Genomic DNA, 17,897 nt, shown 5'->3' with positions numbered 1-17,897 from the left:
GGGTCGGTTGGACTCGTCATCAAAGCTCTCGCGGTACAACTAGTCCACCCTATGCCGAATATTCGCGTTGCCGAATATTCGCATTCTGCCTTCCAGTCGATCAACCATAAGCACCATCTGCTCGTACAGGGATAATGGAACAATAGAAGGGAATCCGGGAGTCGATGAGGATGAAGCCTGACAATCAATTATATATATATATACGCGGTTATAAATAAAAGGGTCAGAATACCTATAGATTTTAACGCCCCAAAACCCGAATAATCTAAGTTCATCCTATTCTCTAAATTCCTATCTTATATTCATTTATCCTATATTGTTCAGTGACTCAAACCTGTGGCTCTGATACCAAAACTGTGACGGACCCACTAATACTATCTACCCATAATAGTAATGAAGATAAATAAAGCAGTAAAGGATTACAGCTAGTTAATATTACAGAACGATAAATTCCAAGTCCCTGAATCCACAGGTAAGAGTTTGAACAACATCTAAACAACTAATAATACAAAAGTCTAATATCCAAGGTCAAATACATCTACAAATTTTAAATTCCCAAAAGTTCTCTAACCCTTAGGGAACAATCAGTTCCCTACCTGCTCCAACATCTGACGGTATGCATACCCTGAACCAATAAATTCTTGCGCGCGGTCTGCTTGAAACGAGGCATCTTCGGGCTTAACTGAAGTGATAACATCAATAACAATATTAATGAGCAAAACGCTCAGCAAGCGAATAATAGGGTACAACAGTTCATCATATGCTCAATAAAACAATAACAGAAGGTAAATCAACAATATAAATTTGTCAAGTAAAGTTCAAGATTTTAACAAGTGAATGGAATTAAAATCACACGGCGCTATGAGCAATGAGGGGTGATCAGCCCACATCAAAGCTCTGAACCACACAACAAGTGATTCACAACCATTGAGGATCCTCGGCACACATTGGCCATATAAAAGCATTAGGCTCCCTTCTACTGAGGTGTTAAAACTTTAACAGTGACTGGCGCCTCAGTGTTCTTATTTCATTCAATTCCTTTTTAATGACTCATTTCAATTTAAAAAGGGGTTCTTGATCAAGGATAATATAATAAGAGAAATAACAAAGTTCGAATGCGAGGATGATAATAGTGTTTGGGTTTCCAAAGGAAATGAATCTTATGTATGAGGGTTTTAGGTTCCACTGGATATATTAAGGAACTATTTGTAAGGGGTATTCACAGAGATATGAAGTAATATGTGAGGAAAAAAGGTCAATTCAAGTATGGAAGTGATTAACTAAGTTCAAGATCCAATTATTGGGTGATGTCAGGGACTAATCATTGTTATTAAATGATAGTCATACATTCACAGGGTGTTCAATCACAAGAAACAGAATTATAAAGATAAGTTGAGAGTTCACTTGCATAAATAATTATGAAAGAGGGTCACTTTCCTGAACTACGCTTACTGAGTACTTGAATGGGATCGTCTAGGGGCTCCTTTCCTGGCCTCCTACTTGAACCTATAATAAATAGTATCCCCGTCACAACTTTTGCTAACTACCCTTTCGCGTACATTATATATACACACACACATATATAAATATATATATACACACTTAACACACTTAATTTCAAGTGATATATGCTTCACATAATCCACATAACACGTAATCATGGCAATATGACATTTAGTTAATAGTACATACTTATACTCCATTCACTATTTTAGATCCTTATGCACATGACCAAGTAACATACAAAAATTATGATTAATACTATATTACTCTTCTTTTACAGACCACAACTTATCCTAAAAGTAGTAAGGCACACTTAGGCCTCACTCACAATAACTCACAAAACTAATGCATGTTCTAAACTCTTCCCGGATGCATGCCTTGGCACCACTTATGTGCCTTGGCACAAATATACATATCTACCTTGGGCCTTCACTTAATTATGATTTTTACAGAATCTTATGACATAATGCAATTCCCAAACTTGACTTGACATCAAGGCCTCACTCATAAAGCACTAAACATAATGCATTCCTCATAGGCTTCCTAATGCAACTCTCATGGTGACTCTCGGGTATTTTGGTGGAAATGAGGTATCTCCACCTTGGGCCTTCACTCCAAACCAACTCTCTGAGGTTCCTAAGACTCTAAAATAACTCTTAGAGTTGGAATGACTCCAAAACCTCACTTGGGCCTCCTTAGGCCTCAAGTGGAAGTTGACATAAATCTGCCTTCCCTGGTTTCCAAACTGCCCTATTTTTACCAACTTAAAACTCACCTAAATTGTTCAATTATTGTTTTTAATGACTTGTTAAGCTTCCTAGGACTTCTTTATACTATTATAAACCAAGTCCCAATGAATACTTATCCTAAAACATGGTTATAATGGGTCAAATATGGACTTGTACCAAATCTGCCCTATTTTGAGTTCCTCTCGGTTTTGTGCATGTGCACCTAACCAAATGCATGATTCTACACAATCTAAAGCTTCTGGACTCAAGTAAATACCAAGTCCTAACCCCACTGAACTTGGGCCTAACAAGGCCTCACAAATGCATACTTAAAATGACCTACACTTCTAGTGCAAAAATCTGTCCAAATAGGACTAATGCATCCCTTCCACCTTAACTCCCTTCTTAACCATCAAAACCAATTAACCAACCAACAACCAAACCTAATGTCAAACTAACACCTACTGACCTATAGTGCATAAAGTTGAATTACATATTTATTTAACAATCAATCAATTATAAGGACATGCAAAGTAACACCTACAAGACAAGCCATCACTTAGTCATTTTAAAGCAAAAATTCAAATTATACATGCATGAAAACATCATGACACCTACTGATTTTATGCTCCTATCATCATATACATTTTAAACTAGAATTTAATCAAGGGAAACATGGCATGCAACTCACAAAAATCAAATATCAAGAGGGTAAAAGATCAATTACAATACTACTATCATGATCTCGGGTTTTAAGCCAAAAACTCGAGTTATATAGTTGGGTTAAATACTTGATCCCTACTGATTTTAATCTCTTCTAGCCATGAAATAATTAATCTATCATTTTAACATAAAATTCATGGCATGCATCTCATAAAAATCAAGTATCAAAGCTCATAGCAAGCAAGTGTGGTTCCTAGTCTAAAAATACTTGTAAATCAACATGCAAAGGCAAATTTCAATATGCAAGGGCTATAATTAACATGCAAGTCTTAAAACTTAATATACTTGAAGATATGCATAGCATTCAAGAGTTTAAAAATCATATCTCGTTATTTTTGAAGCAAAATGGTTTATAAGAAACATGCAAAGTCATTTTCATAGAAATTTCTAAAGAATCAACCATATACATTCGGCTCTTTTAATAAATCATTGCCAAATGCTATGAACAAGATCATGACTTGGAATATTGAAGTAAAAATACTCCTCCAAGATCATATCAAGTCCATATCTTTAAGCCCTTATGATTTTAGTCCTTAAATCCATGAGAATTCAAGGCCTAAATCTTGGCTATAAAAACACATCAACACATAGTTAAACATACATTTTATGAGCTAAATATTCAAGTATAAAGGTGAGAATATGAGGGAACTAGCTTCTTGATCAAAGTGTTTGAAAAAGAAAGAAAAAAAATGAAAGAAGAGGGGGTGGGGAGGCTTCGGCCGAGAGGGAGGAAAAAGGGGAGGGAGGGAGTGAAGTGGTGTGCAAAATGAGAGAATGTGACTTGTGTTTTGGATTTAGTTGTGTTAAAATGGTAGTGGAATAGAGAAATGACTCCTGTTCCCTTTCTATAAGCTTAAACACTATTGCATGCAAGGGCACATGGGTATTTTACTTGGTCAAAATGAGTGAGTGGGGTTGGAAATGGCAATCATATCCTTGGTCTCTTTTATAAAGAATTTTGCATGCAAGGGCACATTAGTAATCTAGTAATCATTTTTTCTAGAATTAAAAATATGCTTAAAAAGAATGAATTTTAATAAATAAAGTACATTCCATAAATTATAAAAATTATACCATAATTTATTTTAAAATTTTAGAAATTTTATAAGAGTATTTTCAAGAAATTTGAATAAAAAAATAATTTTCAAAAGAATTTTCTTTATAATAATACTTCTATAACAAACCACATAAATTATAATTTAATTAGATTTTAATGTAAATAAAGCTTTAAAAATTTATTCTAGCATTATACCAATTTATCTATTCGTCTAAGCACAGAATTTCCATATCCAAATAAGTGTACGAAGATTCGAATCGTCTCGAAGAAAAAATATATTCGTATTTACTTACTGCATATAATCACTGGAAAAAATATTTAGAAACTTATGTACTCACAGTAATGCACAGAAATGCCACATCATAGAATTTATAATATCATAATATTTACAGTCGTTACACAACATGTAACAGAAACAGATAAACAATATTAAAATTGTGAAGCACAAGAACCCTAAAGATGAAGACATGATATACACAAAGAATCAAAAGATGCAAATGACTCTCTATGTCCACAATCAAGTTATGGGAAAAAGTTCATTAATATGTCCAAGCCTCCATGAAGAATAAGACATCAAAGGACTTCCGGTATCAGTTACATAGTTTGATTTGAAGTATTAAATATCAGGGGTTCAGTGATTGAAGCAATGAATAATCAACCAAGATGTATCAGCTCAGAATTGTCAAGGAAATTGAATTAAACCAGTTCATGCTAGTTGTTTGTGAACCAGACCAATGCACCAAGAAACAGCATATTAGGAAGGGTTTAATTTAGTTATACAGAAGAGACATTAACTATTGATACATTTATTGGAAAATAGATTTTCTGTAATCCAAGAAAACCTACTCGGGTTACAGGGTCGCAAGTAAGTATCATGTGGAAATTTGTTTAAGTCAAGTTTTACTACTGTGACATCTAGGTCACAAGTAAAGTTGTATGGTAAAATGACTAAGGTAAATCTCCTAGTCGCAAGTAACTCTACCAAGGGATCTAGGTCGCAAGTATCTTGCAGAGGAAAAGTAACTAAGGCTAGTCTCCTAGTCGCAAGTAACTCTACCAAGGGATCTAGGTCGCAAGTATCTTGTAAGGGAAAGTTTCTAAGTCACAAGGTCGCAAGTAACCTCTGATACAGTGTGAATAGAGTCGCAAGTAAGTCTGAAAGGAAAGATAATCAAAGGAAATACTCTGGTCGCAAGTAACTGTGTATACAGGTCGCAAGTATCAACTTGGTTGAATATCTGTTGATCCCAAATGCAGCAATTGAAAAGGTTGTGTGGTTAAAATAGTGCCACTGGTCCAATGTAAATTGAAGCATACAAAGCAGCAATTGAATTTTATTCAATTGGTTATCTTCTTCAGTTCAACAGAAAGTGTTTACGAGAGCTCCATTAAAGAACCTCATTTACTAAACTTGTAAACATAAAGTTGTGCTGCTGAATTTATTGTAGCTAATCAATTCATTGATTATATTATAACAACCTCAAGGATTATATTAATAAAACAATATATTTGTCGAATTGTTTTATGTCTATTTTGATTCCGTACTTATAACGAAGAACTTGTAAACGAATCGAAAAAGATTGTAGGTATCATATTCAACCCCCCCTTCTACGATACTTTGGGACTAACAATTGGTATCAGAGCTTGTTGATTGACATACAAATCAAGATTCGGAGAAAGTAACAAGTTCATGAAATTTCTTGAATTTTTTTATTTTCAAAAATTCTCATTTCTTGAAATTTTTTAAATTTAAACAATTTTAATTCTGCCAAGATGATGAACAACCAAAGAATTGGAAGTATCAAGGTTCCCCCATTCGACATAGATAATTACAACCTATGGAAGAAAAAGATGATGTTGTTTATGAAAGCTTCGAATCCACTTTATATTGGGATATTACTGAATGGCCCTTATGTTCCGATGGAAGTAGTTACTGAATCCACTACTGCAACTAGTGCAAGAATTTCTTCCTTATCTACTCCCAAGGATCCGTCTAAATATACGGAGACTAACAAGGAGTTGATAAATCTGGACACAAGTCTTCAACTCATAATTGTGGAATCAACTGATAATGATATGAGTCATCAACTTCTAGGATGTAATAGTGCAAAGGATATGTGGAATACCATTGAGCTTTTGATAAAAGATACATAAGAAGTCAAAGAGAACAGGATGGATATTCTGACTACTCAGTATGAGGCATTCAAACTTCTACCCGGAGAAACGCTGTCTTCACTCTTTGATAAATATACATGACTGTTGAGCGAATTAAAGCTACAAGGGAAAGTTTATCCTATACGAGAGTCTAACAAAAAGTTTATGATGACTCTTCCGATTCACCTGGAAAAAAAGAACACATCAATCAGGGAAAGAGCTGATTTTATTACCATGTCTCTGGATGTGATTTATGGAAATTAAGAACCCATGAACTGGAGAAAGAGCAGAGAGATATTATCTATAGACCTGGTTCTATTAACAGTATGAGTACGACACTTGTAAAAACCATTGCACTTATAGCTTATGAACCTGAAACCCAAGAAGTCAAGGTTACACCCTCCTCAACAATCAAGGAGATTATTGTAGCTGAAATTGCTCATGGTGAGCCAGAGGATGAAAGTGAGTTTTACAATGAGGAAGAACTTGAACAGTTGGAGGACAAATCTATGGCATACATGGCTGCAAAATTTAGTCATGTTAGAATCAGAAGAAAACCCAACTACAAACCAAGGGGTTCATCAGGGAGATTTCAGAAAGGAAGCTACTCATCAGGTTCAAGCTCCAGAGGAGGCTACAAGTCAAGTTGGGTAGACAAGAGCAAAACAAGATGGTGCAAATGCAATGAGTTGGGGCACTTTGCATCTGATTACAGAAAGCCCAAGGCAGCAAAAGGAAAGATTTATATGAAAAGAAGGAAACTTATGAAGATCTAAAGAGACAGAATGAGAAGCTGAAACAGAAGCTGAATGCTTATATGGTTAAGGAAAAGGGAAGAGCATATATTGCTGAAGGAAAAAACTGGGATGATACTGATTCAGATGAAGAGGAAGAGTATGTGAATCTAGCTCTTATGGTAGACTCTGCAGATGAATCACCACAATCATCTCAGGTTCTTGAACTTACCACTATTGATATGTCTATGTCTGAATATAAATCTACTGTGCATGAACTTACTTTAGAATTATATAATGTTCATATAAGCATGCTTGCATATAAACTTGAAAATGATAATTTAGTTCTTAAAACTGAGAGTTTAACCTCTAGAAATGAAGAATTAGAATTGCTTGTAGTTGGCTTAGAAAAAATTAAACAAAAGAATGAATATCTGGAGAATAAGGTTAAGTGCAACGCAGACATAAAAGACATTCTTAGAACTCAAATTGCTGATTTAGAAAAGAAGTTATAGGCATTTAAGAATACAGCTTTGACTCAGAAGAAGATAATAGATAGTCAAAGATTTAAATCTAAGACTTCAATAGGACTTTACTATTCTAAGATGAATAGTAAGAAGCATAGTGGTGCATTTCAGATAAACATGTTTGTGTCAGAAAAGGTACCATATGTTATTAAGGATGATGTATCTCCGTTTTTCACTGATTCGGTTTTAGAACCTTTGGATGAAGTAAGTTTGCTAATCAATGAGGAATTGATTGTTGAGGACAGAGAGAAAGAGAAGGTAGAGGAATCCCCTAAGACTCCTAAGGCTCCAGCTAGTAAAGCTAAATCCAAAGTTGACCTAGGTAACAAGGTGGATATGAAAGAACCTGACACACTTAAGAAACCAGACATAATAGATAACTCTAAGACTAGTGAGAGTGCTAAGGTTCAGGCTAAAAAGAACAGAAAGGGCAAGGTATGTGTAAATAAGAAATCTGATATTGCATCTTCCTCATCTAAATCTAGAAAGTTATGTAATAATTGCAATTCTGCTGGACACCTTACACATTCATGCACAAAAGCTAAAGTAGAATCTGTTGTAACTTCTAGTGTGTCTGCCATGCCTAACATGCCTAGTTTTCCTGAGCCCTTTGGCATAGTTGGTTGTATGCCATGTGCATTTGTTATCATGTTTGAATATTTCAAAGCTTTTCATGCAACTGCTAGCACTTGCACTAACACTAAGACTAGCATGATTAATGAGCACACACATGACAAGACTGTAGTACCTCCTATCTCTAAGTCTGACAACTATGTTGAGACTAGCACTGAGAAGGAGTTAGTCAAAGTGAAAGCTAAGCCTTTTAAGGCTTCACTTGTTGATTCTGCTTCTACCCTAAACCTTCAGGACCCAAGAAAGCTTGGGTACCAAAGTGTTCTTAATCAATCTGTATTTGCAGGGTAAGGTAAGAAAGGAAAAGATCATGTGGATTCTGGACAGTGGTTGTTCTAGGCACATGACAGGAGAAAAGTCCCTGCTCACAGGTGTGGTTGAGAAAGTTGGCCCTATAGTTACCTTTGGAGATGACAACAAAGGATTTACTAAGGGATATGGCAATTTGGAAATTGGGAATGTCATCATTGAAAACATCTCTCTCGTGGAAGGATTGAAGCATAATATTTTGAGCGTCAGTCAGTTTTGTGGCAAAGGATACAATGTTGATTTTAGACCAGAAAGATGTTTGATCACTCACAGGAAAGATGAGAAGCTTGCTTTATAGGGAGTAAGGAAAGGTAATTTGTTCATGGATGACTTGAAGTCTACCTGTGATGGAGTAATGAGATGTTTCTATAGCAAAGCTTCAACTGAACAAAGTTGGTTATGGCACAAGAAGCTCTCGCACTTGAACTTCAAGATAGTGAACTCTCTGGTTAAGAGAGAATTGGTGAGAGGACTACCATTGATGGAATTCTTTCAAGAAGGACTCTTTGAAGCATGTGAAAAAGGGAAATTAAAGAAAGCATCACATAGAAGCAAGGAAATGACAAGCATAACTAAACCTCTTCAGTTAATTCATATGGACTTATTTGGTCCAGTGAACGTGTTATAACTATCAAGGAAAAGATATGCTTTAGCGAAAATTGATGATTACTCCAAGTACACATGGGTGTTGTTCTTGTAATCAAAGGATGAAGCACCACAGTTGATAGTTGATCATATAAAGAAGATTGAGTTGGAAGCGAAATTGTAATAACTCGAACTTTTGAGACTTTGTAAAATGCTTAATAAATAGTAACTTTGACAAACGGGGGAAACTTTTTAGCCCACACTATGTTGTGCATGAGAAATTGAGTTTCTGAGTCGATAAGATGATTATACGTACCAAATGAGTGTATGTAAACGCTATTAGTTTTCGAAGAAAACGAACTTTGAAAAATGACCGTATCTACGACCCATCAAGGATTACGGGGATCATAATATAATTAAAAATTTAAAAACATACAAAATTCAAATCCAAGTATGATACTTCAAAACATAAAGAACATATAAGAAAGGATTTACACCGCGAACCGTTTACGAGAATTTATTTCAAAAACGAATAAGCGACCGAGCGAACGCGTAAACGAATAAATAAATGTACCAAACCAAGCTAACTATACTAGCTAAATATGGTAAGAAACTAATCATGGTCAAGTAACCAAATAGTAACCTAAACTAGATGGAATGATAACCTAAAGGCTAGTAATGGTAACTTAACATCTAAACTAAGTAGATTAGCTTGCAAACCTAGGATGCTAGCCAAGATATTCAAGGATTTAGTAGTACTAGGATATATACTAAATCATATCTCACAAATCTTCCAAGAGAAGCATTTCCAAGAAGCAACAAAACTCTCTCTCCCTCTCCTTTCACTCCATTCGGCCAAACAAGAAAAAGAGGAAGAAATCAAAACTCAAACACCCACTTCTAGCCATGGAACAATTCCACCATTAATTTCAAAGCTTCATACATCCTAAAATAAGGTAAGATAAATTTTTGAGCTCATTCTATTAAGGTTTGATGGGTGAAATAAATTCAAGAAAAGTGATAATGAATAGTATCAATAATAACTTTTCTTTATTTCTTGATTTTTAATGGTTGATTTTGGTTCCTTAAACTCAACCAAGCATCCCCGAGACTCCACCATCCTCAAGAACACATCACAAGTTTTCAAAAAAGTTATAAATCTTTGACCAATCTTTATTTAATATTTAAGTTTCAAGAAACTTTGAAATCCTAGTTATAAACCTAATTTTAGTGGTTGATTTGTTATTATCTTCATGATTAGTTAATTAGTTGTAAGGTTGATGACTGTTGCCTTAATAACATGATGTTCTTGAGAGGAGTTAGTATTGAGATGATTATTTGATGGTTGTTGATGGTGGTATAATGACTTAAGACGTAAACAAAACTCGGATCGTAATCGTAACCTCGTTAAAACGAACAAAACTCAACTTGAAGTTTCTGCAGAAGTTTCCGAATGTATATGTTACGACCGACATTTTATGTAATATTATTGTGGATTGGTATAATATTAAAGTCAAATGAAAATATATTCAATGATTGTACGCTAGTGTGAGTGAAAGTTTCTGCATTATAAATTTGCTTTGTGTAGTATATGATTTTTCAAAGCAAGAGTTTATTTAATTTCTTTATTTTTGATTTATAAGGAATATTCTAAGCTTTGGAAAAATTTTCTTTTAAAAGGTATTTTTGTTCACAAATTTTGAAAATGATTTTATAAAGTCTCTAAAAATCCAAGTTATTTTATGGTATAAATTTTATAATTTTTGAACTTGTATTTTATTTTATAAAAATAAATCTTTAAAAATTTATTTGTTATAATTAGCAATTTACATGGAAGCCCTTGCATGCAAATCACTCTTCTATTCTACCAAAGGGCAAAGGAGACCTTTCCAACCCCACTAACTCAATTGTTGCTAACCAAATTACCACACTAACCTTGCATGCAAAATGGCCTAACTTTAGCTAGAGGTCATTTTTGTATATTCTCACTTCCACTCATTCTTTTGTCAATCCAAAAGCATAAAACCAAAAAAAAAGTGGAAGAAGTCATTTCACTCACTCCACACTCCAACACACCTCATTTTCCTCTCCTTCCCCTCCCTCCCTTTTGCTCTCGGCCGAACCCCATTTCCCCCACTCCCTTCCATTTTTCATTCCATTTCTCATCTTCCCTAGTGTAATTCTTTCACCTACATTTATTTTATATACTTCCCAAGAGTTTTGTGATTTGGAAGATGAAGTTTCATGGTTGCATGTGTAGTTTTGTGTGATCTCCAAAGAGAAACTCTTGATTCTTGTGAATTCAAGAGCTCTCTATGAGATATATTATGTATATATGCTAACTAAGTGTTTTATGGAGATATCATGCTTTAAAATCCTTTGCATGCTACTGAAATTTTATTATATATTTATGTTTAGCCATGCATGTTAGTTTTAAGACATTAAAATGATGATCAACCATGTTTTGCATGCTACTCTTTTCGAAATCATGTAGTTATGTTTAAAAATCTATAAATTCGAAATATGTGTGCTTAAAATAGATTGTTTTCATGATAAATTTCTTATTAATACTTAAAAGAAGTTATATTTCATGATTATTAAGGATGAGTATTAAGTGCAAGTCCATTTTGCAAGCATTTACAACTTTATGCCTAGCCGAAATCTTGTTATGTGCTTTCCATGAGTTGCATGTTATATATTTAGTTGCATGTTGTTGTTTTTGGGCATGGATGATCTCACCCAAGTTTATTTTGAGAATAAGGGAGTTAGTTCAGTAGATTACCATGTATAAGTCTTGGTTTAAGTATTGAGTTGTTGTTAGTTGAGTTTGTCAAGTCAAAACCTTGGAAAATGAGAGTTATAGTTTCTGCAGAAAAATCAGTATAGCACCCTGAGGTTTAGAGTGAGTTTTGACCATGTCATTGGTGTGCACTTTGAGGCCCAAGCTCCCAGAAGTTATTATTGTGAGCATATAAAAGGTTTTAGGAGTTGGTTGGAGGTTTGCATGTCATTTGATTAGGTGCACAAGTAGAATCACAAAATCTGTCCAGCAGGGGACAGTTTTGTTGCAACTTAGAAATAGGGAGATTTGACCATGTCATGGGTAGGCCCTCATTATGCCCAATTGGGCCTTAGTTAGAGGGTATGTCAGAGAAGTTTTTCCAACCATAGTTCATAAGATATGAGCTAGAACCATGTGTCACAAGTTAATTCAAGTCAGGGCATTTTCTGCCCAGAAAACAGGGGAACCTTGGACTTTTAGCTTAGGCCCAAGAAGGCCCAAGCCAGGCCCTTGAGCCACATCAAGCTTGTGAGATGCCCTTAGGTCAGGAGAGTCTTGTGTAAAAGTTTTGAAGGAAAACTTGTAGTTTAAGAGTGTCTAATGTACTCAAGAAACCATAGTTGTCATTCTGAAATTTGCACCAGTGAGCACTATCACTTATCACATAGTTTTAGAACACTTAGAAGTCAGTATTAGGTCGACCACCATAGTTGTAAGATAGTATAAGGTGAGTAGAGCAAAAGGCACAAGTGAGGGTCAATAGATTTTGGATAATTTAGGAAAGGCACATCGAGTTAGGAAGCCAAAATTAGAAGACCTTGTCTAGTTTAGCGACCAAGTGACTTAAGTGGTGAGTCGAGATCATCCAAGCCTAGTGTTGCATTATGGTATATATGGTGTTATTTGGTGTTAATATATGATATGTGAATATGTGGCTATGTGTGTGCAATTGTAATTTAAAAGTGAATATAAATTAAGTGCATATAGGCCTAAGTGCCATCCGTGTTTAATTTCGGGTTGTAAATAGGTTAAGATGATAAGAATATATTATAATGAGGATTATTATTATTTATGTAGGATCTCGAGATGAGGGAAAACTTGCCATAAAAGTCGAGTGAAGCTCCAGTTGTTGCTCCTACCAGTCAGACCAGACCAGTCTATCTCAAGGCAAGTGATTCAGCTTGACCTTCGTATTTACCACAAATAGTTCTTATATATTGATGCAATTATCCTGAGTCATTTTGATATATTTAAATCAAGCATATCTTTTGTTTATCTTTGAGTTACATAGAGATGCCATGAACCCTCGAGTACGTATTGCAAGTAGTTCAAAAGTCTTTCATTATAGTTTAATGCCATGATAAAATGAAGAGTTGATATATTACGTGATGGATCCTCTTGATTAACATGTTGACGTTTCCTAAGTATTAATATCTCATCCTGATACTTGAATCCCTATAGAACCTTACTTTGAATTCTGATAGTCAGATACTTACCAGCTTGATTCCTCATTGATTGATACCCTTTTTCTTATCCTAAAGCTTGACAATTCTGATATGTCCTGAGTTAAAGATCATTCTTCATACCTTAACACCCTTAGTATTCATGAAGCTTACCTTCTTGATGATCCAGCACTTGAACCTTAGAGAGAAACCATTGCTTTGAGCCTAAATTGGCATTACCCTTCATATTATCCATTAGCCTCACTAAATCCTCTTGTCCAATCATTGATATATGAAAACCATTCAATTACTTGAATAGAGAACAGTTTTGTGAATCATGGCTCTGATATTCAGTACCTTGTTTCCCGTGTTTCGAGTTGATCTATAATCCTTTGATAAAGTTGTTTACTGTAAAAAGAGATTTTGTCATAATTCGGCATCAGTTTTTGAAACAAATAAAATATGGATTTTCAGTCCCAAAGGGGGATAAATGTTTTCTTGAATGGTGGATCTGGATTGAGACGCGAGTCCTTTTCGCACTTATATTAGGCTTAAAAGTTGCCTAGGGATTTCCATTAATGTTTTAGAACCCAGTGAGGTTCGGGATTACTTCGCGGCTGATCACCGGCTGTAATCCGTAGCGTCATAAAATGATTTTGATTAAGACATGATTTTAAAATTGTTTTGATGCAAGCAAAATGATGCCATCTCACATAGTTTTTATCTCTCGTTACCTTTAGTTATGACTTTCCATTGTCATTCTTAAAAGTATATCTCAATTTATGTTTTGTGTCATACTATTAGCACTTGTTGAGCATTTGGCTCACTTCTTGCTTTACCCTGATATTACAGCTAGCAGCTATGGTTAGATTCAAGCAGACTGCCCGTAAGACCTGTGATGCTGATGCTTATATTCGAGCGCAGGTAGAATAAGTAATAACAGTTGTGTGAGGACTTGGTATTTGTAATCAGATGTAATAGTTGGTAGTGTTAGCCTGTTCCAAACCCTAAACTGTAAGATCTTGGTTTTGGTTGTGTATTCTTCATTAAAATGATGTAATAGCTATATTTATTTTGCTATTTAAGTTGGGGGTGTGACAGGTTTTGGTATCAGAGCTACGGTTTAGAGTCCCTGGACAGCCCAAATAGGTTATAGGATTTGTGTGTAGGTTATAGATATTATGCGAGAGAGTAGGTTAAGTAAATTATTATTAATACTCCTCTTATTGGTTATCAGCAAAGGGCGCATTCCTCGTCATCCTCTGGGTCGGACGACATTATTGCTTTCTCCGTGTATGCTGAGTTGAGGCGCGAGTTCGACATGCTTCAGGGCAAGTACGACCGACTGATAGACCGACTGAAGAACGTGTATCCGGACAGCCGAAACTACGAAGGGAAGCCCAAGGAGCAGATGACTGCGAGACTTGAGACCTTGGTTCAGTACGTCAACACTAAGCTTGAGGAGATGCCAGCGCACTTGGACCGTACCAGCCAGTATGTCATTCAGATGGTGGCGGATGAGCTCCAGAGCATTGTGAAGACGCTTCGAGAGGAAAAGACTACCAAGCCCCGTTCAGATGGAGTGGAGCCTTAGTTCTTTCCATTTACCTTTCATGTTGTTGTACTATCAGACTCTATGGAATCCCCAGATGTTTCCGTTTTTCCTTTAAATAAGCCTGTTATTCCTAGAATCAGACTATGTCCCAATCCTATGTACTGTGACCTTTAAAATTTCAATAATTATGTGCTATTATTCCATTTGCTCTCAACTGTTATTTTATGTTTTTATCATCATATCTGCTTAATTTGGAAACTTGACCCCATATGAAAATGAGAATGCCATGCGATACCCTCGAATCATTTTATCATTCATATTTGTTTTGACACAACTCTTATTTCAGGATCATGCCTCCCAAAAAGAAGAACCCAACAACCACCTTCACCACAGACCCAAATATTCTTCGACTACTGGAAACCTTACAACAACAAACCAATGCTATAGCTCAACAACAACTAACTCTTCAACAACGAATTGAAAACCAAGATAACCGTGAGCCACACCAACCACCTGAACCACCAGTACCACCTAGACAAATTGTCACTTTCAAGGCTTTTCAGAATGTGAATCCACCTGTATTTCATGATACCACTGATCCAGTGATAGCTAACACATGGATCAAGGAGATGGAAAGGGCTTTTGAGTTGGTACAGTTAGGAGACGATCAGAAGACGCCGTATGCTACTTACTTCTTGAAGGGAGAAGTTATCTATTGGTGGGAATCAGTAAAGGCTATGGAAGTCACTCATCAGGTTTCTTGGGAGAGATTTAAAAAGTTATTTCTGGACAAGTATTACCTTAAGTACATGCAGAATCAGATGGAGCTAAAATTTCTTGAGTTGAAGCAAGGGAATATGACTGTATTGGAGTATGAGAAGAAGTTCACTGAGTTGTCAAGGTTTGTGAAAAAGTATACCAGCACTGAGGAGGAAAAAGCAAAGAAATTTCAGCAAGGATTGGAGCCTTGGATCAGAGATAGGGTGGCTATGTTTGAGCTTGAAACTTATGCGGGAGTAGTACAGAAAGCTGCTCTGATTGAGAATAATGGGATGCAGTCAAGGAAAGAGAGGGGTAACAAGAAGAGGAAGGTTCCATTTTATGGAGAAAAGTCTGAAGCTGGAAGTTCGCAAGATCGGAATGTAAAGAGGATTGGTTTCTAGAAGGGCGGAAATTTTCAAAAGAAGGGAAATTTGGGCAAAAGGCAAGAATCAAAAGGGAACAATCAGGCAAGCCAAGGGCAAGTTGGAGAAAACAGGTTCCAGAGACCGGAATGCAAGCACTGTGGAAGAAGGCACCCCGGAGTATGCAATAAGCTGAGTATGACCTGTTATAGGTGCAATTAGAAGGGACATTTGGCAAATGAGTGCAAGATGCCGAAGCCAGGAGTTACGTGCTACAAGTGTGGGAAGACTGGACACATGGCTAGGGAGTGTAAGGCAACAGGACCAGTCAAAGCTCTGATGAACGTGGCAAGTATCAGTGCAAGCGTGCCAGCTGAGGTATTGGCATTACCTCCACCACCCGCACCAACCCCGCAAGCAACAGCAAGGACATTTGATCTAAAGATGAAAGATGCTGTTCAGAATTCTGAGGTGATAGCAGGTACACTTTTACTCAATAATGTCAAAGCTAAAGTATTGATTGATTCGGGAGCAACCAGATCTTTCATATCAGAATCTTTTGTTGATAAGCTCCAATGTGATAAAATGGTTATGAGTGAGGTAGTAAATGTGGTAATTGCAAACCAAGAGAAGATTCATGTGAATCAATTTTGTCCAAAGTGTGAGATCGATATTTCGGGATATAAGTTTTCAGCCGACTTGATACTCTTCAAGTTGGGAGAGTTTGACATAATTTTAGGAATGGATTGGTTATGAGAGAATAGCGCTCAGATTAATTGTAAGACCAATAGAGTGTATTTAAAGACGAAGAGTGGAGAGAAGGTAGTATTTAAGGGGCAGAGGCAAGAGAAACTATTTCTTACAATCGTTCAGGCTAAGAAGTTGCTTAGAAAAGGTTGTGAGTCGTTCCTAGCATATGTAGTGGATTCGGAGAGAGGCAGCCTCAGCATGGAAGATATTCCTGTAGTTAGTGAGTTCCCCGATATATTTCCCGACGAACTACCAGGCTTACCACCAGATCGACAAATTGAGTTTGAGATCAATCTTGCTCCAGGAACGGAACCAGTTTCAAAGGCCCCATATAGGATGGCACCAGTAGAAATGAAAGAGTTGGCGAGCCAGCTACAAGAATTATTGGATAAAGGAGTGATACGACCAAGTACGTCGCCATGGAGAGCACCTGTTCTGTTTGTAAAGAAGAAAGATGGGAGTATGCGTCTATGCATAGATTACCGGGAGTTGAATAAGGTGACGATTAAGAACCGTTACCCGCTACCAAGGATAGATGACCTTTTTGATCAGTTGAAGGGAGCAAAATGCTTTTCGAAGATTGATTTGAGATCGGGATACCATCAATTAAAGATCAAAGAAGAAGATATTCCTAAGACCGCATTCAGGACCAGATATGGGCATTATGAATTCCTAGTAATGCCGTTTGGATTGACCAACGCTCCGGCCGCATTTATGGATCTGATGAATCGGGTATTTAAGAAGTATTTGGATAAATTTGTCGTGGTATTTATTGATGACATCCTTATTTATTCTAAGTCGGAAGAAGAACATAAGCAGCACCTCTGGATAGCATTGGAGATACTCCAACAAGAGAAGTTGTATGCCAAGTTCACCAAATGTGAGTTTTGGTTAAAGGAAGTTCAATTTTTGGGGCATGTTATTGGAAATGAGGGAGTTAAAGTGGATCCGGCAAAGATTGAGGCAGTTATGAGTTGGGAGAGGCCAAAGACTCCTACGGAAGTGCGAAGTTTTCTAGGATTGGCCAGATACTATAGAAGATTCGTCAATGATTTCTCGAAGATCGCCACGCCATTGACCAAGTTAACCAGAAAGAATCAAAAGTTTGAATGGAGTGCAAAATGTGAAGATAGCTTTCAAGAGTTAAAGCAGAAGTTGGTAACAGCTCCGGTGTTGGTACTATCAGATGATCAAGGGAATTTTGTAATATTCAGCGACGCTTCACATAAGGGTTTGGGTTGTGTGTTGATGTAACACAGTAAAATGATCGCATATGCATCAAGACAGTTGA

This window comes from Apium graveolens, chromosome 3 (genome assembly GCF_009905375.1).
Source record: "Apium graveolens cultivar Ventura chromosome 3, ASM990537v1, whole genome shotgun sequence".
Classification (NCBI taxonomy): Eukaryota; Viridiplantae; Streptophyta; class Magnoliopsida; order Apiales; family Apiaceae; genus Apium; species Apium graveolens.
The sequence above is the reverse complement of the archived record's forward strand: the minus strand, read 5'-3'. Positions refer to the sequence as shown.